A 26,748-nucleotide genomic window follows, 5' to 3' on the forward strand; every position below is an offset into this window, starting at 1 on the left:
AGCCAGGCATGAACCCAGGCTGGGAAGGCAAACACAACGGGGCTTGTCAGAGGTGAGGAGCGGCGCATTCCAGGTATCTGCCAGGTACATACTGGATATTTGCTCGAATAAAGTGTGTCGGTGCAGTATAGACCTAAAGAAGATTTTTCACTTATAATATAACTATACTGCACCATTAGATATATATGTTTTGTTTCCACATGTTTTGCGCTTGTCCTGTCTGGTGCCTTGATCTCTGGGTTAAGTTCTGGTCTCCCGTGACAGGATTGCTGCTTTATTAAAAGTGTGTGTTGTAAAGCGTTGATGCACTGTTTTATTTGATCTTTGCAAATTATTGCATGTATTATGGGAAAGTTGACAAAGAGGCAAGCACCTTGATGCATTTGCCCAAACAAAATAGCAAATAATATGTTTTAAGAATGGTTTCACTTTCTAGAAAAGAGGGCGAAGGGCTTCTCAGAAAGAACACAGAATACGTTTTGCTCCTCTCTAACTACAGGTGAATCCTATGGACCGAACATGACCCTTTCACCACATGTAACTCACATCTTTCCCAAATTACAAGGCTGCTATATGTGAGCTTTCAAAATACATCTCAGTATGGGTCCTCTGTGGCTTGAAGCTTCTTTTTATAAAGACATCAATGTTTAATAGTTTATGTTTCCAAATCTGGTACCCAAGCCAGTAAACAATCTTTTTTTTTTTTTCATGGAACAATACCCACGGTATAATCCTGCACAGCAAATAGAGGGTACGGTTATTTATTTATTTTTTTATCCCTGCTTGCGATATTTTATCTTTGGAAAATCTATGTGGACAATAAATAAAGAATATTGGGATTTACCTCCAAGCAGAGCAGTGAATCAAGTCCACTTAGCATGAAGGAGATCGTTAATTAAGAGATACCATTGCTCTTGCTAAGTGCGCTAATAAATAATCTTGTAGGCTTAAACCCCTATGAGAATATTACTGAGATTCCACATTGCACAGCAATTAAAAATTCCCAGAGGGCCGAGCGAAACATGCTCTTGGCAACACATTATGAGACATCTCTGCCATATATTACATTAACATTTCATCAAGGTTGAATTTTTTTTTTCCATTGGTAATTTTTAAGAAGCCTTTGAAGCCATCAAAATTTACATATGTATGATGCTGCAAGCAAATGATGGGAAAAATACCATTTATAATTATAATAATAATAATTAAGTATAGTTTATATCATATGTTCTTTTTTTCCTAGATCAGGGTAAAACTAACTTAACCCCAGAATGCACCTCATTGGGTCATATTTACTAAGTGATGCTACTTCATGTCACGAAAGCCACACCCGTATGCACGTGACTTGTGTATGTGACAGTGGTTAAAAACTCCAGCTGTCCAGCTGACTCACTTAGCTTCCCGCAGGGCACAAAAAAATAGCAATATCTCCCCCATAAACCATCACACTAAACGTTAATACGCTGCCACCACCAAGAATAATTTAAGGTCTCACCCTCAGGAGTTCTTAGTGTCCCGTTTACTGGAAAAGAAAGATGTAATTAACGCAAAAAAAACAATGTACTGTAGCAAAATGTGTAAGAAAATGCGGCTAAACTCTTCACAAAGGTACTAGTTTAATTAGAGCTCAAGGACAGCACTTATTCAATTTTAGATTTAATATACGAAACGTGGTACAGTGCTTGTTTACAGAAAAAGGATGTTACCAAAAAAACACAATACCAACTATTAGACGCCTCAAGAGGTTGTGAGATTGAAATACAAGAATTCCTGCATCATTTGGTATAACACCTCTCTGTTGAATTCTACTTTTGATACCCAAATGCATTGTTTTTATGCTCAAAACATTGCCCCTGTCACAAGAACAAGCAAACCTTTTGTGGGTGTTTCTTATCTCCAACTCCTCAATCGTTTGTGCCATGTATGGCTGGGAAAAAGAATGATTTTAAACTCCAATGAACCTGAGAGCATAAAATACCCTATAAACTCGCCCCCTATAGCCCATAGAATAACTAGGGCTACTCTCACCATTGCATACGTATGACTCTAATGCACGCATGGACATCTGTCTTGATAGTGATCATTTTAACCTTTGAGGGGGAAACAAATATCAAACGTATGCAACACAGACAACCTGCCATGTATGATATTGTTAAACTGGCCTGGTTTTCAGATTTGAATCATCATCCATTTTTAAATCTGAAAGGAAAGGGAGAGGGTCCTTTCTGACACCTTCTGTCTGCTAAGCAGACCAGTCTCCGGAGACTACATGATGCGCTTGCAGACAACTTAGAGCAGGTGTCTCCAACTCCCGTCCTCAAGAGCTACCAGTCTTTCAGGATATCCCTGCTTCAGCACAGGTGGCACAGTTAGTGGCTCCGTTCTAGACTGAGCCACTGATTGAGCCTCCTGTGCTGAAGCAGGGATATCTTTAAAAGCTGACCTGTTGCAATCTCTTGAGGACTGGAGTTGGCCTCCGCTTACCTAGAGATCGTTTGAAATCTCTGGTACATCTGTACACTTTCACCAGTCACTACTACTATACAGTAAACATACTGTACTGTAATGGGTTTTTTTTTTCTCATTGTTTTGTTGGACCATTAATTAATTTATTTATCAAATGTTTTAGCAGGAAGTAACACACTCCTGACGAAGCCATATGCAGTTCTCAAGGGCTGGGCGAAACGCGTAGAGTGGTGTTTTGGACTAGTGGGCGACCCGTAGTTTCCTTATCCTCAGAGCCGTGACGTCACACGCACAGAAGGAAGCTCAGAGAGAAGCTGGGATTTCAAAGTGCAGGCGAAGGAGCTCCGATTACCAAGGGGAGGCGGTGAGAGCTGCGGTGAACCCAGTTTATACACATTTATTGTGACAAACGCTTGATTGATTTTAGCACATTGTAAGTGCACATTTTATATACCTGTTTTTTTATAAAGTATTTTATACATCAGATCGCGCTATGTATTGCTGTTTTTCTCTCTCATATATACCATCACCATACTGACGAGACGAGCCTAGAGGGAGTTCCACACATCAATAACACCTACTGGGCAGCAGCCCTATCTGCAAAACGCATTTATATCATTGACATCTTGTGAGTAGGCATACCATCAGAGCCAAGATTGCATCTCATCATTTATCTCTTTACCAATATATCTGCACTTAAATTTTGCATTATTTCTTCTTGTGTTTCCCATATATGCTCCTCCTGGACTGTCTGAGATTTAGCAGGAATTAATACATTGTGAGTAACCTCTCGTTTTCAAGTATGTCCTGGGCACAGAATTAGGATGAATGATACATGGTTACAAATACATGGTTACATTAAGTGAGCAGGGTTATACATTCTATACAAGACATTGCATTGTATTAATTAATTTATTTATTTATTTATTTAGAGAATGTTTTACCAGGAAGTAATACATTGAGAGTTACCTCTCGTTTTCATGTATGTCCTGGGCATAGAGTTAAGATGACAAATAATACATGGTTACATTAAGTGAACAGGGTAACCCGCGGCTAGCCCGCTATGCACCCGGCAAGCTTTAGAATAAAGCTTGCCGGGACAGTACATTATATACAGTACAAGACATTGCATGCACAGTTAGAGAAGATGTATATTATAGGCGTATGTAACAGTTACAGACCAGATTAAAATATGACAGCTTTTGTTTTGAAAGAACATAGACTGGTGGTGGCTGTGAGAGTCTCCGGTAGGTTGTTCCAGTTTTGGGGTGCACGGCAAGAGAAGGAGGAGCGGCCGGATACTTTGTTGCACCATGGGACCATGAACAGTCTCCATGAACAGTCTTTTGTAGTCAGATCTCAGAGGATAAGTGCTGCATGTGGTAGAGGTGAGGAGCTTGTTCAGATAGACGGGTAGCTTGCCCAGAAAGTATTTGAAGGCAAGACAGGAAAGGACTTTGCGCCTAGACTTGAGTGATGACCAATCTAGTTCTTTGAGCATTTCGCAGTGATTTGTTTTGTAGCTGCATTGGTGGACAAAACGGCATATTGAATTGTATATACCCACACACACAAGCACACACGCACAGACGTCCCTTTTAAAAAGTATTCCTGCACTTTGGTTTTAGGACTCTCACATTGCTTTGGAGCACTGGTTAAATTCCTAAATCAAATAAACTAAAAAAAAAAATCCCCATTTTTTTTAAAGCTACAGGACCACAAAAAATTGGGGGTTTCAAATTAAAAGTTTATACTAAAATCCCACTCTTTCTTTTACCAAATGTCCCTCACTCAGGGAATGCCATGAAGGATATCACAGAGCACAGCAGAGAAATGGAAAACACCAAACATGACAGCACACAAATCCATTACCTTGTACCGTGTAGCTTGATTATTTTATTAATAATTAGCCTGTTCTTGATATACTTTATGAAACACACAAAGTTATTACATTACATTAAAACATTAAAATTAAAGTGTTTCTTACAGGAGATGTAACCTGACTTTAAAATGCCACAAACAGGAATCAGCTGGTGAGCCAGTTAGCAGCATCTTGGAACCAAGCCAATGCCCTCTTCGTTAATAATTAGATTTCTCTTGAACTGGTGGAAGCCTTGGTATAGGATCACTTATGTTCTATACTATGACATGCTCTGTCTCAGAAACCCCCATAAATATATGAATTGGTTAACAGCAGACATTACTGCCTTGAATGCCAAAACAGTCAATTATAATGGGATTTGATATTTTGTTTAAAATGATGTGTGCCCACTTGCAAACATCGGTAGTCGTTGCATGGAGAAATACTTTCAGTGTGACAAGCTAAGGACATTGTGGCATTGTGGCATTTACTGTTTAATTGACTAGATCGTTATTTAGAATATGTTATTATATCAGGGTACTTTGCTCTGAACTTGCTCTGTTTGTAGTAGTAATTGGTTTGGACACTGGTTATATGGGGCAACATGAAAAAATTGGTATGTTAACATTCAAGTCACATATCATAATGCTACATATAATTTTTTCCCCTTTTGTGGTGCTTAATGGAGCCAGCCAGTTCCGATATGGTGTAAATACAACTGAATAGCATGCAAGGCATTTGATAAACAATTTTCCTACATTTAGCTCCGACACACGGGTTTATTAATAAATAATAGAGTCAGCTTCATAAACCGACCTCAGGACTGTTCTCTTATGCTGTATGCAGTAGTTGCACATGGACGTTACATCTTCATTATTTGATCTGTGTCAAAAAAATAACCTGGAAAAAATAGCACAGCAAAAACTACATGTGTATTTATTTAGTTACCAAAGCAATCTAGTTATTAAAACAACACACATTAGATTATATTTGTATATTTGCAACCACTTGACTCCTGGTAAATGACCCCTGATTAATTTTATAGCCGAATTCTCATGTGTCGGTTTTCTGCACCGTGAATATTGATTTATCTCACGTTTCCTGCTCTTAACCTTTTTTTATTGTGCATTAAACAGGAAATTTCTCCTATAGACACCCCTGAGATTGATGGAACCACATCATTTTATGGAGAGCGTCCCCTGAGGCCAGTAACCCCCTGTAACAAATGTCAATATTTCTGTAGAAACTATCGGCCCCATTAAGATAGATATCAGCATTCGTTATTCTTGGATTGTTCATTTCTGTTCTCTCTTGTGCTCTAGTTTAATATAACAATCACATTCCGTAACATTCAATGAGATCAATTCCAGTTCAAACCATCAAGTGGATTGCTTTTGTTCTTTAATGGTGCGAGCGCTGTACACAGCTCAGTAAACAGTGGAATAATTCAGTCACAATGAATCCTTACTTCTGAAAATATGCCATACATTTTTTGAGGTTGCCTAAAACACACACTGATACACACTCTTGTTCACTGATACCAGGAGCAGGTAATCATTTTGTATGCCTGTTGTGAGGCAGTTTTAGCTATATTTTGTAACCAACATGTAATGTTCAGACACATTTTACTGCTGAGTGTTGCTTTGTTCTCAGGGCTTCAAAGTAACATTGCCATTTATTGTGGGTCTTATTCAATATGCTCCAAAGCGGCTGATCGCACTGTTGAAAACTCCCATTGACTTCAACAGGATTTTTGGACCGATACCAGAATAGCCTCTATAACTCTATTGAATTACCCCCTAAGTTATGTAGTAGGGACACTAGTGCTTTTATGCACTGGAATCAACACAACTTGAATATCTGTACTTTCCTGGTGCTTTAATCAATTACATCACAGAACCTTTGCAGCAATTGTGAATATAATTTGTAGGGGCTTGTAAAAGATGTCTGCAGAGGTGTGTAATGGAGGCCGTTTTAAGGTGAAACTAAAATGAGGCTTTATTGCGCCTGTTCCTTAAACACGGCAAAACATTTAAAAAAAAAAAAAAGGCCTACTCCGCTTTGGAGAGTATCTACACCTTTACTCCGTCTCTCTCTAACTTGGTGGGTAGCTAAGCTAGTTACCACCCCCAAACATATATACATATAGATAAACAACAGTCCAAGAAGAAAGTCTCTTATCTGTTTGTTGTAGTTGTAGGGGAAGGCCTCTCAGCTCTCCTGGGTCAGCACCCTTGTGTGCTATGACAATGTCTATGTCCAGGTATAGAGGTCTGGTCCCCTTGTCTTGCTATCAGCATACAGTCCTTCTGAAGCTCAAGACATCTGTTCCACTGGTCATCCCTAGTTGTGGGCTAAGGAAAATTCCCGTTTCTCAAAAAAAACTTTTTGTAACACAGTCTTAATCAGCCAGGTGTAGCCTGGTTGATTGCCTGTGTAATTAACCAGCCCACTGCTGGATTTAGAGACAGTTTTTTCTCAAGAGTGGTAAGTCCCTGTTACAGGCCTCTAAAAGCCTTTCCTCCTGTATTTATTTATATTTAAAATATTTTACCAGGAAGTAATACATTGAGAGTACCTCTTGTTTTCAAGTATGTCCTGGGCACAGAATTATGATGACAGATACATGGTTACAAATACATAGTTACATTAAGTGAACAGGGTTATACATTATATATGTAGCCCTTTTTCCCTCTAGCATGAAGGGACTGGTGCTGGCGCTACCTGTGGGCTCCTCCAAAAAAACAGGGGAGCGTGTCTCGTAGTCTTGAAAATAAAGAAAACATCACATAGTGTAGTAATGTAAAATCAATTATTAGGTGCAGAAGCTCAAAAATGACTACTCACATGAAGATAGTCAAAATCAAGCAGCCATCCAACTTAAGGGGTAGATGCGTCCTGTGAATATGCAGCAGCCACCAGCCACCAACCTCCAGGGAAGAAAAGAAGAGACCATATAGTGTAGATGGTAATATATTCTAAAAAAGGTATACAAATGAAGGCTTACACTTAATGCAGTCAAGGTAGGCAATAATGAATAGCGGATAACGGGTACACAGTGAGTCGCGAACTCTTGGGTTCCTCGTTTTCCTCCGCTTCACCGGAACACTGTCTCCACGCCGGGGCTCCTGTTACGTCACTTCCGGTGCGTCGAGAACCGCCGGATCAGATGGTAAAAGTGGATACTCTGTGTTTTTTCTCTTAGATGTTAACTGGACTGAAAAACTCTACGCGTTTCGCCGTTGCTTACGGCTTCATCAGGAGTGTCTATTGGCTGCTGAATCCTGCTTTAAATACCCTAAAACCCTCCCTCTTACTTACATCCTATTGGCTAATAACTATGACATCATATGGGTAAACAAAAGTGGGTGGGTATATCGCTAAAAACATCTTTACGTCCTCCCTTCTTACATATTAATAATAACATAGTGAAAAATCGACAAAAGTGGGCGGAATATAGTAGGCATAATTAATACACATTAGATTGCCACATACGGCATATGACAAATGACGAATAATAAGGCATATTAACGTATTAAAATATACTAAAAAGTATAAAAAGCTCAAATAACATTTTCTAACCTAGACTCACTCAAATTAAAATAACTTTAATTACGACGATTGTGGTTTTATCTCAGGAACAGAGGCAGAAAAAGGGGACACAAAAGAAAACATAATTAATATACATTGGGTTATTACAAAAATAGTGCATAATAATTTTAAATTCTAATACATAGTAACAAATATTCCAAGATTCTATCAATAATCATAATGTTATCATTTTAGAGGAATACTCCCAATTCAATATCTACATTCAGTCCCTTTGGGGTTAAGGTTTCCGTTGTAAAGATCCAGTATGTCTCTCTTTTGGTTAGTAAAACATTACGATCCCCTCCCCTCCAATGGGCTAATACTTGTTCCAGAACTGTAAATGTAAGTCCTGTGGTGTTACCTTGATGATAATTTATAAAAAATGTTCAGACAAAAGGTGAGTAGTTAATCCTCTCCTAATATTTCCTAGATGTTCTAAAATTCTGACTCTTACATCTCTTGATGTTTTACCGATGTATTGGAGTCCACACGGACATGTGATCATAAAAATTACATGATCAGTTCTGCAGGTGACATGTTGTTTAATAGAATATTGTTCTTTTGTCACATGGGAAACGAATATAAATTTATCGGCTGTCCTGTATTTATAGGCTTTGCATACTGTACATCCAAAAAAAACTTTAATTTTGGGTAACCAATTTTTTTCTCCATTTTCTTTTATTTTAGGAAGAGAACTTGGTGCCAGTTGATTCTTCAAATTATTGGCCTTTCTAAATATAACCGATGGCACTTCTGGGACTACATCACCCAACAACACATAATTCCTGACAATATGCCAGTGCTTTCTAATAATTTTGACAATTTTATTAAATCCTTATTAAAATTTGTTAGAAATGAAAAGCTGAATTTATCCTTATTATTTTGATTTGATTTGTTATTATAATTTGTCTCAGTTTTTAACAGATCTCCTCTGTCTAAATTTCTAGCTTTAGTAAAGGCATTTTTTTATATTACAGGGATTGTACCTTCTATCCAAGAATCTGTTTTCTAATATCTTTGATTGTTCCTCAAAGATATTCAGATCTGTACAGTTACGCCTTACCCTTCTAAATTTGCCATATGGCACATTGTTTAGCCAGCTAGGATGGTGGCAGCTGGAGGGTAAGATATAGTAATTACTGTCAACTTCCTTGTAGAAGGTTTTGGTTTTTAAGCATCCTTCTTCCACAACAATAGTAAAATCAAGGAAATTAACAGATTTTTTACTATAATTACATGTGAATTTTAAATTGGAGTCGTTATCATTGATATATTCGATAAATCTAAATTCGATAAATCTAAGAAGACTTGATTCCTCACCTCTCCAAACAAAAATAACATCTCTGCCATAGGACCAAATAGTAAGCTGCTACCTGTGGGCTCACAGAGAGCTGAGCCTCCGCCACTGGGAGCCTGGGTTAACAAATATATAAAGTGGCAGCGCCTCGACCTGCACAGGATCCCTATTATATGAGAGAACCCCGAACAGGAATCAATAACAGCTCACAGATTATGCAAAAACCTTTTACTGTCATATAATATATAAACTAATTGTAAGAGATGTGTGCAGAGGTATGCAATGGAGACCGTTTTTAAAGTGAAATTAAAATAAGGCTTTATTGCGCCTGTTCCTTTTAACACAGCAAAACATATGAAAATAACAAACGCCTATCCCTGTTTAAGGGCTCATTTTCTTCCCCAGTCCCTTTCTCCAGGGCTGGAGGGATAATCCCATTACCATCCTATTCCCCAAAGTCTCAAGAGATACCTTAAAGCAGCTGTCCCTTCATTTCAGTCTCTCGTAGGTTCCTGGGTCCCCTGTGTCCAGGAATATAGGTCTTTGGGTGTATTGATCTCAGTAGAGCCTTTCTGCTCAAGACCTCTTTCCTCTTGTCAGCACCCTTGTGTACTGAAGAAAATCTCTCTTCCTGTCTCTGAGGCAGGCTTTTTTGACACCTGTAATCAGCCAGGTGGTGTTGGTTAATTGTCTACCAGCAGTTAACCACCACACTGCTGGATTAGAGGCACATTTCTGAACAGGGATAAGTCCCCTTTTACACTAATCTTCACAGAGGATATAATAACTCTACTGGTTACAGCTATCACAGTTATCAATTGCCGCGCAGGCTTTGTCCCACCACCGTGTACCCGCACACCGTGTCCACAATACCAGAAGAGTCCCGGAGTCACCTCACTCTCTGAGTGTCCCCCAAAAGATACGCTCCCTTCTAGGCGTGATCAGCGCCTTACTGTACAGTAGCGTTGGTGCACGTTTGGTGAACAGGTACCTGCCGGGTGTGTCCACACCCAGGCGCACTGACAAGAGGTTTAAGGGATCCACCGATCCTGCGACATACTTCGCCGGCTGAACACCTCCCACTGAAGTGACACTTGCGTTGATAGTCGCTATCTCTCTTCAGTCTGGTCCCAGACTGCAGATAGTAAGATGTTCCAGAAGCAGCTGTGGCCCTAATCTGGCTAACCACTAAAGGCAGGGTCCCTAACTAATGGTGCCTTCCCTAGTGCAGCCACAATCTAATCTAGGGTGAGTTGGGGCCTAGGGGGTGTCTCAGGCCTAGTGCAGAGGGTCACAGACACATGTACCTACACACCCTCCCCTGTCCATGTTCCAGCTCCAACTGCCTTCCCTGTTTAATCGCGCAAAATGTAACTGCCTCTGCAGAAGATCTCTACCGAGCGATGGGCTCTCTGGCATCATGTGTCACATGCCCCTATGCCTGCTGGGGACCATGGGGGACCGGGTTACATATATATATAAAAACATTCTTATCTATGTGGAATGTGGCAATGAAGAAAGAATTAAGATACCAGTAAGGCCTGTTTACCTTGGACAGCTGAGAAGTGGCAAAAGTATAGAGCGAGTGTCTTTTTATCTGGGATTTTCTATGGATGGTCTGATAGCATATGATATAGAAAGCATTTAAAGGAAGTTGTCTTACTGTACATATTGTACTCAACAGCTACCCAATGTACAAGCACCATTTAAATCTGCAGTCACTCCTACTTTGTTTTAATAAAAACACCTTTTTAGATCTAACTTGTAAATGTGTATGTTATATTCTTCATTAAAAGTTGTTCATTCTTTCAACAACAAAAACATTGCATGCACAGTTAAAGATAAAATATGTTATAGGCGTACTGTATGTAACAGTTACAGACCAGATTAAAATTTGAGACAGCTTTAGTTTTGAAAGAACTTAGACTGGTGGCGGCTTTGAGAGTCTCAGGTAGATTGTTCCAGTTGTGGGGTGCATGGTAAGAGAAGGCCACCACAATATGGATGAACACACCCCTTACCTTGGTATAGTTGATAACTGGGTGCAAGAAGATCTGATGACCACCACATAAGTCAGCACAAGGTCAACCCATCAAAAATAATGTGATCTGCTGCACTCCTAATCATACAAAAAGTTGTTTTATTTAATCATCCTTAAAATACTAAAAATGGTCAGGATGGTATCTAAAATAACAAAAGCGGTTATGTTTCGGGCACAATAACCCTTTATCGGATGTTATTTATAGTCCACAGTCCAGGCAGCTGCAGAGTTTAGGAGTAAGGTAACTCAATGTATATGTTGTAAGACTTGCTACACATTCAAATGTCAAACTGACTGAAACAATACATTTCGTTTTAAAGATGCTGTCCTGCTGAAAATCTAAATGAACCATTGTGAGTGACTTTTTTTAGTTCTTCTTTTTATTCAAGATTATAGTAGTTAACAAATAAATGTGCATTCCAACAATTAATAAAGTAAGAGTAGCACAGTTTTATGCAGAAAAAAATACAATATATGGAAAAATAAAATATGTGAGATAAATAAAATACAATAAATATATATTTATCAATGCTATGGTAGAACTAAGAAATATACCAAGTTAATATAAAGCGTGTTGTTTACAGGTAAATGGCGGGTGATTATTAGTGTATAGTAATATGTTGTCTATTTTGATCAAGTGTCAACGTACGAAACGTGCAGACCTGGCAGAATTTGACGCAAATACAAGATATAAAAAAGTGATTCACAGAGACACAGAAGAATTGTAACATCTCCCCACCTGCCCTTACTGACACAACTCGCACTCTGACTCACCAGGCGCTATACTTGGAGCTAAGGCCAGGTCCCCACTGGCTGCTGCGGCGTATGCGAAACACAACACAGCACAGCCCTGTATAAGGCAGGCCCCAGTGGCCGCGTGTGTGTGGGCGCGCAAAGCGCGATGACGCGTACGCTGGCAGGGAAGACAAGAATTTTGTCTTTCCTTGCTGCGACGCAATCACGTAGTCGGCAGGCAGCCAATGGAAGTGTAGATATGCCCCGTCATGGCCGTGGCCCCCCCGCACCCCACCCATCATGGCCATGTCCTCCCCTCCCCCCCCGTATCCCATCGCTCCCCTACAGACCGCAGATCACGGCATTTATATGAGCACGTGCCAGCAGGTCGCCAGCTGCGTGTGCAGCAGTAAACACTGGGGACGTAGCCTAAGACTGTGATACATGGAGACGGCAGATGAAAATGAGGCAATTTGCCTTGATACATTACTCACCATATATTTAAAAATGTGTGCACAGCTGTTTGCTGTACTGATGATTGCATTTATTTTAGGGAGACAATGATTAAGTACTTTACATATATTTTCTGTGAGCTAAGTTAAAGTTCCCTTTTAGATAACCATGTTTTATTGGAGACATAGTTACGTTTTGGAAGTATCTGTTCAGCGATCCTTCTTGGATACAATTTCAGTGGCAATAATGTCTCCTTTCAGCACTACACAAATGGAATTCTGTTGAACTCTTTTACAAATTGATCTTTTCCTCCCCAAGTCATGATTTTAGTGTAAGCATTATTCTTCTGCTACAAGAGGTTAAGAATAAACTACTGTTGTAGATTTTGATAAAAATGTACTTACCAGTGCAATGGCCACTGAAGATTTGTGAATAGTAGATGCTATATGGCTCTTTGTAAAAAGAAATGTTAAAAAAAAAACACCCAAAAATATAATCTCAATCTCATATAAAATCACTGATGTTCTTAACCACTTTGCAACATGATGCAATGTTACCTTTTAAGTCTGACAGAGATCATTGTTCTTCATACATGATATTGAGAAAAGTTATTGTAATATCCTATTTGCAAATAATACCAAGTTATTGTACGCAAAGAAGGGTGGGAAGCAGTCTTGGTCCTTTCTTCCATGTAGTAACAAACGAGAAAGGAGTAGGTGGTGTGATATCTTTTATTGGCTCAACAAGTAGTTGATACGTTTTAGTTGAGACCCGATCAAGGACCCTGAGAGGTTGGAAAGCTTTTAACATACCAACTACTTGTTGCTCCAATAAAAGGTATCATACCATCCACTCCCTCTCCCTCCTTTGTTTCTACAGGTTACTGTATGCAGTATAGATTATATAAGGGAAGTTACCGAGAGACTGCAGAAAGAACTGGACAGAATGCAGAGCTAGGCATGAACATGTTGGATCACATTCACTTCAGGAATGGCGCTCATGAGGAAAGTCACAGAAGATCCTTTGTGTCAACTGGCCACACACCTCTTATTTCTAAGAAAATGTCGTAATTCCTGTGAGTTTAAACCTCCCTTGAAACTTTAAAAGCTTTATTGTCATGGAAATGTGTTTCAATCTGTTGCCTTGTGACATGCCACGTGAAAGTTATTATGGAGACCGGCATGAGAGGAAATACAGGTAAAAAACATTGCGGACAATACAGCTGCAGCCAACGGTATTCGACCACATCCGGAAAAAAAGGAGAGATTTCCATAAAAAGCCCCAGGAGATGGTCCGCAGCAGATTTAATGGCCCATCGGATTAACACAGCAGGATCCCATGTTTTACCTATTTCCACTTCTATATGTATAGTAACTATGAATTCCTCATGTGCGTGTGTCTTTTTGTGTGTGTATGCGTGTGTCTGTATGCGTGTGTGTGTATTTGTGTGTGCCTCTGTGTGTGTGTGTGTGTGTGTTTCTGTGTCTGTCTGTGTGTGTGTCTGTGTGTGTCTGTGTGTCTCTGTGTGTGTGTGTGCTACGTTTGCGCGTGTGCTGTGGCTGCGCATGAGCAAGCGTGTGGCGCCGGCAGCTACTGCGCAAGCGTTCCCAGCCGGCACCTACTGCCCAGCCGGCTGCTAATGCGAAGGCACGCCGAGCCGGTGGCAACGGCTCCTGCGCACCGAGCATGGGAGGCCACCGCATGCGTGCCGAGCTGGCAACACTAGCGGCCTCTTCTGCCAGAAGTAACGTCACTTCCGTGGCTGCACTTCCGTCACCATGAAGGTGATTTACTCCAAGGGAAATTTTTCATTTTGTAGGTGCCAGCATAGAAGTTTCAATTAAAAAATAATGCTAATGCAAGTGCCATATACACAGGACTGATCCAAGTAGGATCAAAAAAGATCCACAAATAGTTGCACTCAATGAAATTGCACAGATATATAGGACAACAGTGGTCCAGCAGGTAGTTTGTCTGCAAAGGCTGTCAGATAGACATCACGATCAGTAATTAAAATAAAACAATAACATTTATTACATCCAAAAATAGAGTGGCATTGTGATATTAACTATATACAGTGAATAAATATAATAAAATATAATCCCCGTGGTGGAGTGTGAAAGTAGATAGGAAACTGGGCTATACACAGTATGTTAGACCTGTCATAAACGCTTACAGTTGCGTATCTAAACATATATACCCATAATAGCTACTCCGATATCTAGGATATACAGTACAAGGTGTATGTATGCTGTGATCACTATTAAGGATATTATATCTTCCTCCTATGCACCTTTGTTTTAGAATTTATATTTTGATTCCTTTCATATGCAGACTAGATACATGGCGAGCAATCAGACCAATCCTGCTCTCGTTTAATGCAAATGCCAACCTAAAAAAAAAAATACAACATAAAATAAAATACAATCCATGTTACTTTTGATGTCTTCACCCACCGAATCCAACTCCAGCAGCAACAGCAGCAGTAGCAACTCCTGGCCCACGACGCAATGGACAACAGCCACGGCCCACCGGTAAGTTATTTAATCATTTTCTTCTTTCTTTTCTTCATCTGTAAATTGTAAACCAATTGGGTGCCCTCTAGTGTCCGTATCCCCCCATAACGGGGCCTGTAACTCAGGAAGAGGGTCACCGGACCTGAAAACAACGTGGTTCAGCTCCAGAGACCCCCTGCTACAATAATATGTTATTAAAATAAAATAAAAGCCCCTTTGTCTCTTACAGACAGGTGAATCCCGGTAGGATTCACACAGCGCACGTCCCATTCAAACGCAGGGACCCCTGCTGTGTTAATCAGATGGGCCATTAGTGTGCGGTGGAACATCTCGCGGGGTATTTGGCGAATTGGCCGTGAGTTTGGAAAGTGATGTGGTCGAATACAAGCCGCTGCCTCTGTAGGTCTATAGGTAAAGATGACTCTCCTCCATACTTTCCACTGAAAAAAAGAAGAAAATCACAGTCAAAGACTGTATGGAACCTCTATTTAACTTGCTTAATGTGTAAGTTAATGAAGCAATTGAAATAAAAGATGAGGCAGCAGACTGGACTTGGGCAATCTGAACAGTAACAGATATCTTCCCCCTGCAAAACCATGCAGAATAGCTGAAGAAGCCCAAAACTACACTTCGTGCAAAAAAACAGGACAACTTTGAGAATAGATGAAGGCAACAACCGAAGATTTATTGGCTTACCAAAGAATATATCAGGAGAAAGCCTGTTTAAATTTGTTTCAAGGATGCCTTTTAGGCCTCAATGCTGCTTCAATTCTCTTACAGATAGAGTGAGCCCACCATATGGGGCCAGAAAAGAAGGAAGGGAGGACGTGTCCTGTGGTTTCGATCTGTTACATTTTCAAGATACACTTTCTATTATGAGACTTTACAGCCACCCAACTCCTGTTTCTCTGTCAAGAATGTTCAGTTGAGACTAGGTGGGACATTGCATCTATTAGTGGTTTGTTATTTAAAGAAAACTACAAATTGGCCTTGATGTTCCCGGCCTATGTGAAGATAATCCTAGAAAGGTCACCCAAACCTATGATACACCGCAGGAAGCAGAGAACGATTTGGAAGTCAGGATCTTTAGGAAAAGATCTGAATCTGCTGATCCCTCACCTCCTCCCCAAGCAGGAAACATCTGCAGCTTTCCACGGAAAACGGTGGGGCTCTAGCGTGAAACGTTAGCATCTCCTGGTTCAGAATCCAACTGCAACTTTCTACACAAAACGCTCGGAAAGTGAACATTGAAAGCTAAAAACTGGTTGGGTTCAAGCCTGTCATTCAGCAACTTCTAATACTAAAACTAGAAGGGTGACAAATTATTTAGAAAAGGTTTTCATATAGAACTAATATCTTCCAAAGTTGATATACAGGGAGATATGTTATTATAGAATCTAACATATTAAAATATATCATATGTAACATATGCTCCTACGTCTTACCATTCTTTATTTTTCCATGTGTTGATAACTTAAGCAAATATGGGGATGATAGAATAATTCTTTAATACATTGGACAATTTACATATTGACAGGAAGAATAAATATAAGAGGTTGAGATACACTAACACTACTTCAGGCATTTTTGTTAAAACGTTTATTGTATTGTACTGCATGGAGAGGGGATCACCATATAGGACAAGAATATACATCCATACTGGTATCTAAATCTCAACCCACCTTGACCACAATAAACTTTTATCTTATCAGTACAATGTTATTTGGCAAGGCCTCAACTTCCATGAGTAAGACAATAGCCATTTCAGATCATGCAATTATCAGGATGTAGGGAACTGTAGGAGGACGCGCGCAGAGGTATGCAAGGGAGACTTGTTATGGTGAAATTAAATAAAGCTTTTATTGTGCCTGTTTCCTTAACATCAGAAAACCATCCAAACAAGGGGTCAAACAAAGCTTCTATTCACTTGGGAGTATTTCTAGTGATACCTATGCAGACCACAACTCCCTTTAGATAAGCATGTCTCCCAACCCCAAACATATATCTTGATATGAGCAGATATACCAAAAGTCTTATAAAGGAAAGTCTTATCTGTTTCTTGTGGGTGGAGGGAAAGTCTTCTCTGTTCCTGGTTTGCTGCTTTTTCCTCAGGTTGTCAGCATTCAGGTTTAGAGGTGTTTTCCTCTGTGTCTTGCAAGCAGCTCTGCTGTTTTTTCTGGCAGGCTCAAGACATCTGTCCCCATGGCCAGTCTCACAAGTTGTGAGACTCAGGTCAATCTCCCTTCCTGTCTCAAAGACAGGCTTTAAATAAGGAACCTAATCAGCCAGGTGGTGTTGGTTAATTGACTACCAGCAGTTAACCACCACAATGCTGGCTTAGAGGCATATTTTCTGAACAGGGATAACTCCCCTGTTACAGGAACCCTCAGAGATAACATGGAAACCCACAAAAAACAAGAGAGATAAATAAAAACTGATAGTGTTTAATGTTGACACTAAAGTAATAAACCATGGAAAACAAAATGGAATCTGCAAAATGTGTAGAGCTACACCAAAAAGCGATGGTAGCTAGAGAAGGTCAGAGAAGCAGAGAGGCAAGAAGTGCAATAGGAGTATGTAGGAGATGTGTGCAGAGGTTTGTTAGAACAGGAGACGGTTTTAAGTGAAAAACAAATAAAAAAAATATTAGCCGCAACTTTGATAACATAAATAGCTTATGATCAGCAAAAACAGGGTAAAAGGAAATCAAAACACCTAGCTACTACAGGAAGCGCTAACTATACAACTGCAAACCCCCTCCCATCTATGGGTCTGGGAGCTAAGTCCCTTACCAATAACAAAACAGAGTTCAGTGTGGAGATCAGTTTCCTTCGGGCCCGGGTTTACTCCTCTCTGGCTAGGATGTGGGGGTGTGGGGGGGGGGGGTAAGGTAGAAGAGTTTTAAAGTCCACGTGCAGGCTTCTCTCCACAACAGCCCACTTGACTCCTCTGTGAGCCCCTATTCTGTAGGTCAACAGGAAGTACTGCAGGTGGGAATCTTGACAGCAATAAGGTTTGATACAGTATCTCATGAACGTAATTGTAAGGTATGGAGGTTCCCTGATATCCAAGCTAAAAATGAGAGCTTTAAACAATCAATTTCAGATATGTGGAAAGGGTTTTAAATTAATAAATCATCATAAAGAAAAGTCATTATTATTTTCGGATACAGCAAAAGCTGGATTAAGAGGCAATTTAATTTCCTATGTCTCTCATAAAAGAACATAATCTAATACAGCATATCTAGATGCCTGTAGAGATCTTTCCAAAGCTTACATTAGATTTAAAACAAATGAATATGTTTCTTCTAGGAAAATATACAATGAGAAGAAATCCCAATTTGATTTAATCCTGCAGGGAAAAAATCGATATGTCTTTGCATAAATCCAAAATTGCTAAATATGGCAGCAAAGTCAGGAAGATTTTAAGGAACAGGGTCAATGGTGGGAGGACTCAAACAATAATTACAGGTCTGAAATATTAAGATGGGATTGCAAAAAGTAAAAGCACTAAATGTGTGAGATTCTTAGAAAATTCTATGATCACATATAATAACAGAATTTATGGGGCCATGTTCAGCTTGCATCGATAAGGGACTTACAGTAACACCTGTTAAGTGCAGTTTCCCAGCAATTTTGCCATGTGTAGCTAATCAGAAAGCTTCAATAACATGTCGAAATTGCTTGAAAACTGCTTTTTAACAAGCATTAGCACTGTGGCTCTGACCAGCCGTGAGGTAGCTCAAGAAATGCCCAGACTCTCATTTGTTGGCAGTAACTTCTATTCAGTTATGTTCGATATGCACATCGCACCTTAAACCTGCATATTTGGTTTCCACCATCTAGAGGGTGGTGAGATCAGGATCAGGATGTGTATAGGAAGAAGTACACTTTTTTTTATTGGCTATGATTGAACTGGGGGTCTCTGAAGCTTTCCCCCTCGTTACTTTCAACTCCAGAGACCCCCTCTTCAATTCTATGTAATATAAATAACATTACAGATCAGCTTCATTACATTAGGGGCTAAGCACTAAGGTAATGAAGGAGTTAAAGAGCAATGCTTGGTTTGTTGGTGTAGAGGGGGTAGGTGAAGCTTGTAATTGCCCCAGGGTGGGTGGTTAGGTGTCCCAGGAGAGTTACGGGAAGGGTTAACACCTTCATTACCTTAGCGGTTACTACCGCTAAGGTAATTAATTGGTTAACCCCTCCCACTAGCCACCCAGGAGTACTTACCATCCACCCTGGGCCAAATACCACCTTCATAGTTGCCCCAGGGTGAGTGGTTGGGCTACCCGGGAGGGGTTAGCCCCTCCCTTACCTTAGCGGTTACAATGGCTAAGGTAATGAAGGGGTTAACCCCTTCTGCAAGACTTAACCACCCACACCGGAGCAACTACACCCTTCACCCACCCCCTCTACCACAATTTAAAATAAATCAATAGCCAGTCACCCTACAGTAAGCAAAAGTTTACTTATCCCAGCAATAGGATGAAGGCAGTCCTCGCCCTGCTCCTCATACTCTTCCATGGCACCAACATTTACATTAAAAAACGACAGTAGCTACTGGCCAGTAACCCCTTAATTACTTTAGCGTGTAGTAACAATGAACATTCACAAATGTTCACCAATCGGATTGGTGGATTTACCATGTGATTCCATCAAGTTTGGTATACAAGTCATACTCTGCCAAACCTGATGCCTAGACACATGATACATCAGCAATCTGATTAGTGGATCCTGGACCTGTTCAAGAGAAAATAGAAGAAAATAATCATTGAAATAAGATCTACTCACCGGTGACAGATGCTCTTCATGCAACTGAGGATTGTGGACTTCTGAGTTTCATGCTGTACTTCAAGATGAGGATAATTGCTTCATGGGTCAAGAGTTGTTGGTGCCGCTGTTGGATGAGGAGGATGAGCCCTCATCCCGGCATGGGTAAGAAATACTTTGATTGTATTTTATTTAATTGTGTATTTTTTTAGGATGTCCATTATTTGACAATGTGGTTATCTATGCCCCCCATTGAGGGAATAGATAACCACACTGACAATCAAAGCCTTTTTTGGCTACTGTTTATTTTTATTTTATTGTTATATGTTTTTTTGTAATGTTATTTTTTTAGGTTGCCCATTGAGTGCTAATGCGGGTATCTGTGCCCCCATTGAGGTCATAGGTAACCACAGTGACAATCATGGATATGGACCAAGATAAGGACGGCCTTCATCCTGGCAATGGTAAGACCTACATTTTTTTTTACTATTTATTTGCTGACTATTGTACTAAGATGGCCCTTGGGTGCCAATGTGGCTATCTATACCCTGTTGAGAGCATGGATAACCACAGTGACTATCAATGGATTAAATGGCTTCTGTATTATTTTTATAGTATTGTAATTTGTATTGTATTTTATTGCACGATGTTGTTTATTTGAATGGGCAAATGCGCTATTATCCATATTTGGCTAATACAAGTTTTGCACATTCTTGTGTGGTGGTGTTGGTGGTAGTGGGGTGGGTAAAGGTTATAGTTGTCCCAGGGTAGGTGGTTTGGCCTCACGAGAGGGGTTAACCCCATTCTTACCTTAGTGGTTGTAACCGCTAAAGCTAAGGGAGGGTTAATCCCTCCTGGGAGGCTTAAACACCCACCCCGGGGAAACTATACCTTCCCCCACCCCCTCCACCACCAACAAATCAGGTACACCTATTTAACCCCTTAATTTCCTTAGCGGTTAGCCACTAAGGCCCTGAAGCTCTGTTTTTATTGTAATGTTAATGACATAGTATTAAAGCAAGGGGTCTCTGGACCTGAACCACATTAATTTCAGGTCCAGTGATAACATGGAAGCTACCCGAATAGGCCCTGTAACCTCCAGGCGAGACAGAAATTATGTGAGTGAATCATTTCTCCCAGTGTTTGAGAAGCTAAAAAGGTCATAAATGAATTGACCAATTAAAAGGCCTCTCACCCAGATGGCAATAATTCTGAATGTTTTAAAACTTACTTAGACTGTAAGCTCGTCGAGGCAGGGAAGCCTTTTCCTAATGTTTGACTTTTATGTCTGTAGCACCTTTTTGCATTTTGTCACGTGTATTACTGCTGTGAAATGCTATGCACATGGATGCTGTTTAATCTGCACACACTCACTTAGCTCACAACAGCTTCATGCAACATTACCTACCTCTATGATAATGAACATGCTATGTATCTCAACTTTATTCTTTCTTGTGGCCTCATGGAAATGTTACTCTCTCTCTCTCTATCCATTACAATCCCCTCCCTCCTGGCCCACACCCAACCTCACCATACACCCTGGATTACTCTTAAGCCTTGCACTATCTACTGAATGTTGATGGGGGACTCTGAAAACCAGCACACCAACCACCGCTCACTCTAATGGCAAACATCACAAATTTACAACTTGCAAACAACTACTGAAATCCTAAATTATATGCCTCAGCTCCATAGCCACCATGATAAAAAACCTTTTGATGTTCCCGGCCTATGTGAAGATAATCCTAGAAGAGGTCACCCAAACCTATGATACACCGCAGGAAGCAGAGAATGATTTGGAAGTCAGGATCTTTAGGAAAAGATCTGAATCTGCTGATCCCTCACCTCCTCCCCAAGCAGGAAACATCTGCAGCTTTCCACGGAGAACGGTGGGGCTCTAGCGTGAAACGTTAGCATCTCCTGGTTCAGAATCCAACTGCAACTTTCTACACAAAACGCTCGGAAAGTGAACATTGAAAGCTAAAAACTGGTTGGGTTCAAGCCTGTCATTCAGCAACTTCTAATACTAAAACTAGAAGGGTGACAAATTATTTAGAAAAGGTTTTCATATAGAACTAATATCTTCCAAAGTTGATATACAGGGAGATATGTTATTATAGAATCTAACATATTAAAATATATCATATGTAACATATGCTCCTACGTCTTACCATTCTTTATTTTTCCATGTGTTGATAACTTAAGCAAATTTGGGGATGATAGAATAATTCTTTAATACATTGGACAATTTACATATTGACAGGAAGAATAAATATAAGAGGTTGAGATACACTAACCCTACTTCAGGCATTTTTGTTAAAACGTTTATTGTATTGTACTGCATGGAGAGGGGATCACCATATAGGACAAGAATATACATCCATACTGGTATCTAAATCTCAACCCACCTTGACCACAATAAACTTTTATCTTATCAGTACAATGTTATTTGGCAAGGCCTCAACTTCCATGAGTAAGACAATAGCCATTTCAGATCATGCAATTATCAGGATGTAGGGAACTGTAGGAGGACGCGCGCAGAGGTATGCAAGGGAGACTTGTTATGGTGAAATTAAATAAAGCTTTTATTGTGCCTGTTTCCTTAACATCAGAAAACCATCCAAACAAGGGGTCAAACAAAGCTTCTATTCACTTGGGAGTATTTATAGTGAAACCTATGCAGACCACAACTCCCTTTAGATAAGCATGTCTCCCAACCCCAAACATATATCTTGATATGAGCAGATATACCAAAAGTCTTATAAAGGAAAGTCTTATCTGTTTCTTGTGGGTGGAGGGAAAGTCTTCTCTGTTCCTGGGTTGCTGCCTTTTCCTCAGGTTGTCAGCATTCAGGTGTAGAGGTGTTTTCCTCTGTGTCTTGCAAGCAGCTCTGCTGTTTTTTCTGGCAGGCTCAAGACATCTGTCCCCATGGCCAGTCTCACAAGTTGTGAGACTCAGGTCAATCTCCCTTCCTGTCTCAAAGACAGGCTTTAAATAAGGAACCTAATCAGCCAGGTGGTGTTGGTTAATTGACTACCAGCAGTTAACCACCACAATGCTGGCTTAGAGGCATATTTTCTGAACAGGGATAACTCCCCTGTTACAGGAACCCTCAGAGATAACATGGAAACCCACAAAAAACAAGAGAGATAAATAAAAACTGATAGTGTTTAACGTTGACACTAAAGTAATAAACCATGGAAAACAAAATGGAATCTGCAAAATGTGTAGAGCTACACCAAAAAGCGATGGTAGCTAGAGAAGGTCAAAGAAGCAGAGAGGCAAGAAGTGCAATAGGAGTATGTAGGAGATGTGTGCAGAGGTTTGTTAGAACAGAAGACGGTTTTAAGTGAAAAACAAATAAAAAAAATATTAGCCGCAACTTTGATAACATAAATAGCTTATGATCAGCAAAAACAGGGTAAAAGGAAATAAAAACACCTAGCTACTACAGGAAGCGCTAACTGTACAACAGCAAACCCCCTCCCATCTATGGGTCTGGGAGCTAAGTCCCTTACCAATAACAAAACAGAGTTCAGTGTGGAGATCAGTTTCCTTCGGGCCCGGGTTTACTCCTCTCTGGCTAGGATGTGGGGGGGGGGGGTAAGGTAGAAGAGTTTTAAAGTCCACGTGCAGGCTTCTCTCCACAGCAGCCCACTTGACTCCTCTGTGAGCCCCTATTCTGTAGGTCAACAGGAAGTACTGCAGGTGGGAATCTTGACAGCAATAAGGTTTGATACAGTATCTCATGAACGTAATTGTAAGGTATGGAGGTTCCCTGATATCCAAGCTAAAAATGAGAGCTTTAAACAATCAATTTCAGATATGTGGAAAGGGTTTTAAATTAATAAATCATCATAAAGAAAAGTCATTATTATTTTCGGATACAGCAAAAGCTGGATTAAGAGGCAATTTAATTTCCTATGTCTCTCATAAAAGAACATAATCTAATACAGCATATCTAGATGCCTGTAGAGATCTTTCCAAAGCTTACATTAGATTTAAAACAAATGAATATGTTTCTTCTAGGAAAATATACAATGAGAAGAAATCCCAATTTGATTTAATCCTGCAGGGAAAAAATCGATATGTCTTTGCATAAATCCAAAATTGCTAAATATGGCAGCAAAGTCAGGAAGATTTTAAGGAACAGGGTCAATGGTGGGAGGACTCAAACAATAATTACAGGTCTGAAATATTAAGATGGGATTGCAAAAAGTAAAAGCACTAAATGTGTGAGATTCTTAGAAAATTCTATGATCACATATAATAACAGAATTTATGGGGCCATGTTCAGCTTGCATCGATAAGGGACTTACAGTAACACCTGTTAAGTGCAGTTTCCCAGCAATTTTGCCATGTGTAGCTAATCAGAAAGCTTCAATAAAATGTTGAAATCGCTTGAAAACTGCTTTTTAACAAGCATTAGCACTGTGGCTCTGACCAGCCGTGAGGTAGCTCAAGAAATGCCCAGACTCTCATTTGTTGGCAGTAACTTCTATTCAGTTATGTTCGATATGCACATCGCACCTTAAACCTGCATATTTGGTTTCCACCATCTAGAGGGTGGTGAGATCAGGATCAGGATGTGTATAGGAAGAAGTACGCTTTTTTTTATTGGCTATGATTGAACTGGGGGTCTCTGAAGCTTTCCCCCTCGTTACTTTCAACTCCAGAGACCCCCTCTTCAATTCTATGTAATATAAATAACATTACAGATCAGCTTCATTACCTTAGGGGCTAAGCACTAAGGTAATGAAGGAGTTAAAGAGCAATGCCTGGTTTGTTGGTGTAGAGGGGGTAGGTGAAGCTTGTAATTGCCCCAGGGTGGGTGGTTAGGTGTCCCAGGAGAGTTACAGGAAGGGTTAACACCTTCATTACCTTAGCGGTTACTACTGCTAAGGTAATTAATTGGTTAACCCCTCCCACTAGCCACCCAGGAGTACTTACCATCCACCCTGGGCCAAATACCACCTTCATAGTTGCCCCAGGGTGAGAGTTTGGGCTACCCGGGAGGGGTTAGCCCCTCCCTTACCTTAGCGGTTACAATGGCTAAGGTAATGAAGGGGTTAACCCCTTCTGCAAGACTTAACCACCCACACCGGAGCAACTACACCCTTCACCCACCCCCTCTACCACAATTTAAAATAAATCAATAGCCAGTCACCCTACAGTAAGCAAAAGTTGTACTTATCCCAGCAATAGGATGAAGGCAGTCCTCGCCCTGCTCCTCATACTCTTCCATGGCACCAACATTTACATTAAAAAACGACAGTAGCTACTGGCCAGTAACCCCTTAATTACTTTAGCGTGTAGTAACAATGAACATTCACAAATGTTCACCAATCGGATTGGTGGATTTACCATGTGATTCCATCAAGTTTGGTATACAAGTCATACTCTGCCAAACCTGATGCCTAGATACATGATACATCAGCAATCTGATTAGTGGATCCTGGACCTGTTCAAGAGAAAATAGAAGAAAATAATCATTGAAATAAGATCTACTCACCGGTTACAGATGCTCTTCATGCAACTGCGGATTGTGGACTTCTGAGTTTCATGCTGTACTTCAAGATGAGGATAATTGCTTCGTGGGTCAAGAGTTGTTGGTGCCGCTGTTGGATGAGGAGGATGAGCCCTCATCCCGGCATGTGTAAGAAAATCTTTGATTGTATTTTATTTAATTGTGTATTTTTTTTAGGATGTCCATTATTTGACAATGTGGTTATCTATGCCCCCCATTGAGGGAATAGATAACCACACTGACAATCAAAGCCTTTTTTTGTCTACTGTTTATTTTTATTTTATTGTTATATGTTTTTTTGTAATGTTATTTTTTTAGGTTGCCCATTGAGTGCTTATGCCCATTGAGGTCATAGGTAACCACAGTGACAATCCTGGATATGGACCAAGATAAGGACGGCCTTCATCCTGGCAATGATAAGACCTACATTTTTTTTACTATTTATTTGCTGACTATTGGTATATATTAATGGTCAAATGCCTTATTATCCAGATATGGATAATAGGGATTTTGCCCATTACTGTATGTGTTGGGTGTGGGGGGGGGGGTTGTAGTAAGATGGCCCTTGGGTGCCAATGTGGCTATCTATACTCTGTTGAGAGCATGGATAACCACAGTGACTATCAATGGATTAAATGGCTACTGTATTATTTATATAGTATTGTAATTTGTATTGTATTTTATTGCACGATGTTGTTTATTTGAATGGGCAAATGCGCTATTATCCATATTTGGCTAATAAACGTTTTGCACATTCTTGTGTGGTGGTGTTGGTGGTAGTGGGGTGGGTGAAGGTTATAGTTGTCCCAGGGTAGGTGGTTTGGCCTCACGAGAGGGGTTAACCCCATTCTTACCTTAGTGGTTGTAACCGCTAAAGCTAAGGGAGGGTTAATCTCTCCTGGGAGGCCTAAACACCCACCCCGGGGAAACTATAACCTTCCCCCACCCCCTCCACCACCAACAAATCAGGTACACCTACAGTATTTAACCCCTTAATTTCCTTAGCGGTTAGCCACTAAGGTCCTGAAGCTCTGTTTTTATTGTAATGTTAATGACATAGTATTAAAGCAGGGGGTCTCTGGACCTGAACCACATAAATTTCAGGTCCAGTGATACCATGGAAGCTACCCAAATAGGCCCTGTAACCTCCAGGCGAGACAGAAATTATGTGAGTGAATCCTTTCTCCCAGTGTTTGAGAAGCTAAAAAGGTAATAAATGAATTGACCAATTAAAAGGCCTCTCACCCAGATGGCAATAATTCTGAATGTTTTAAAACTTACTTAGACTGTAAGCTCGTCGAGGCAGGGAAGCTTTTTCCTAATGTTTGACTTTTGTGTCTGTAGCACCTTTTTGCATTTTGTCACGTGTATTACTGCTGTGAAATGCTATGCACATGGATGCTGTTTAATCTGCACACACTCACTTAGCTCACAACAGCTTCATGCAACATTACCTACCTCTATGATAATGAACATGCTATGTATCTCA

The 26,748-nt window shown here is 40.2% G+C and overlaps 1 long non-coding RNA gene across 2 annotated transcripts in view; it reads left to right on the forward strand.

Moving 5' to 3' along the window:
• Positions 1-8,730, forward strand: part of LOC142475901 (uncharacterized) — a 76,773-nt gene extending 68,043 nt beyond the window's left edge. The window contains exons 5-6 of one of the 2 annotated variants that reach the window (XR_012791197.1): positions 2,740-2,899; positions 8,606-8,730. This is a non-coding gene — a long non-coding RNA (uncharacterized LOC142475901). Of the gene's footprint in view, positions 1-2,739; positions 3,190-8,605 lie in introns of those variants that run through there. The other variant, XR_012791196.1, reaches the window with a different exon arrangement.
• The last annotated feature ends 18,018 nt before the right edge of the window (positions 8,731-26,748 follow it).

The sequence above is a fragment of the Ascaphus truei genome, chromosome 2 (assembly GCF_040206685.1).
Source record: "Ascaphus truei isolate aAscTru1 chromosome 2, aAscTru1.hap1, whole genome shotgun sequence".
NCBI lineage: Eukaryota > Metazoa > Chordata > Amphibia > Anura > Ascaphidae > Ascaphus > Ascaphus truei.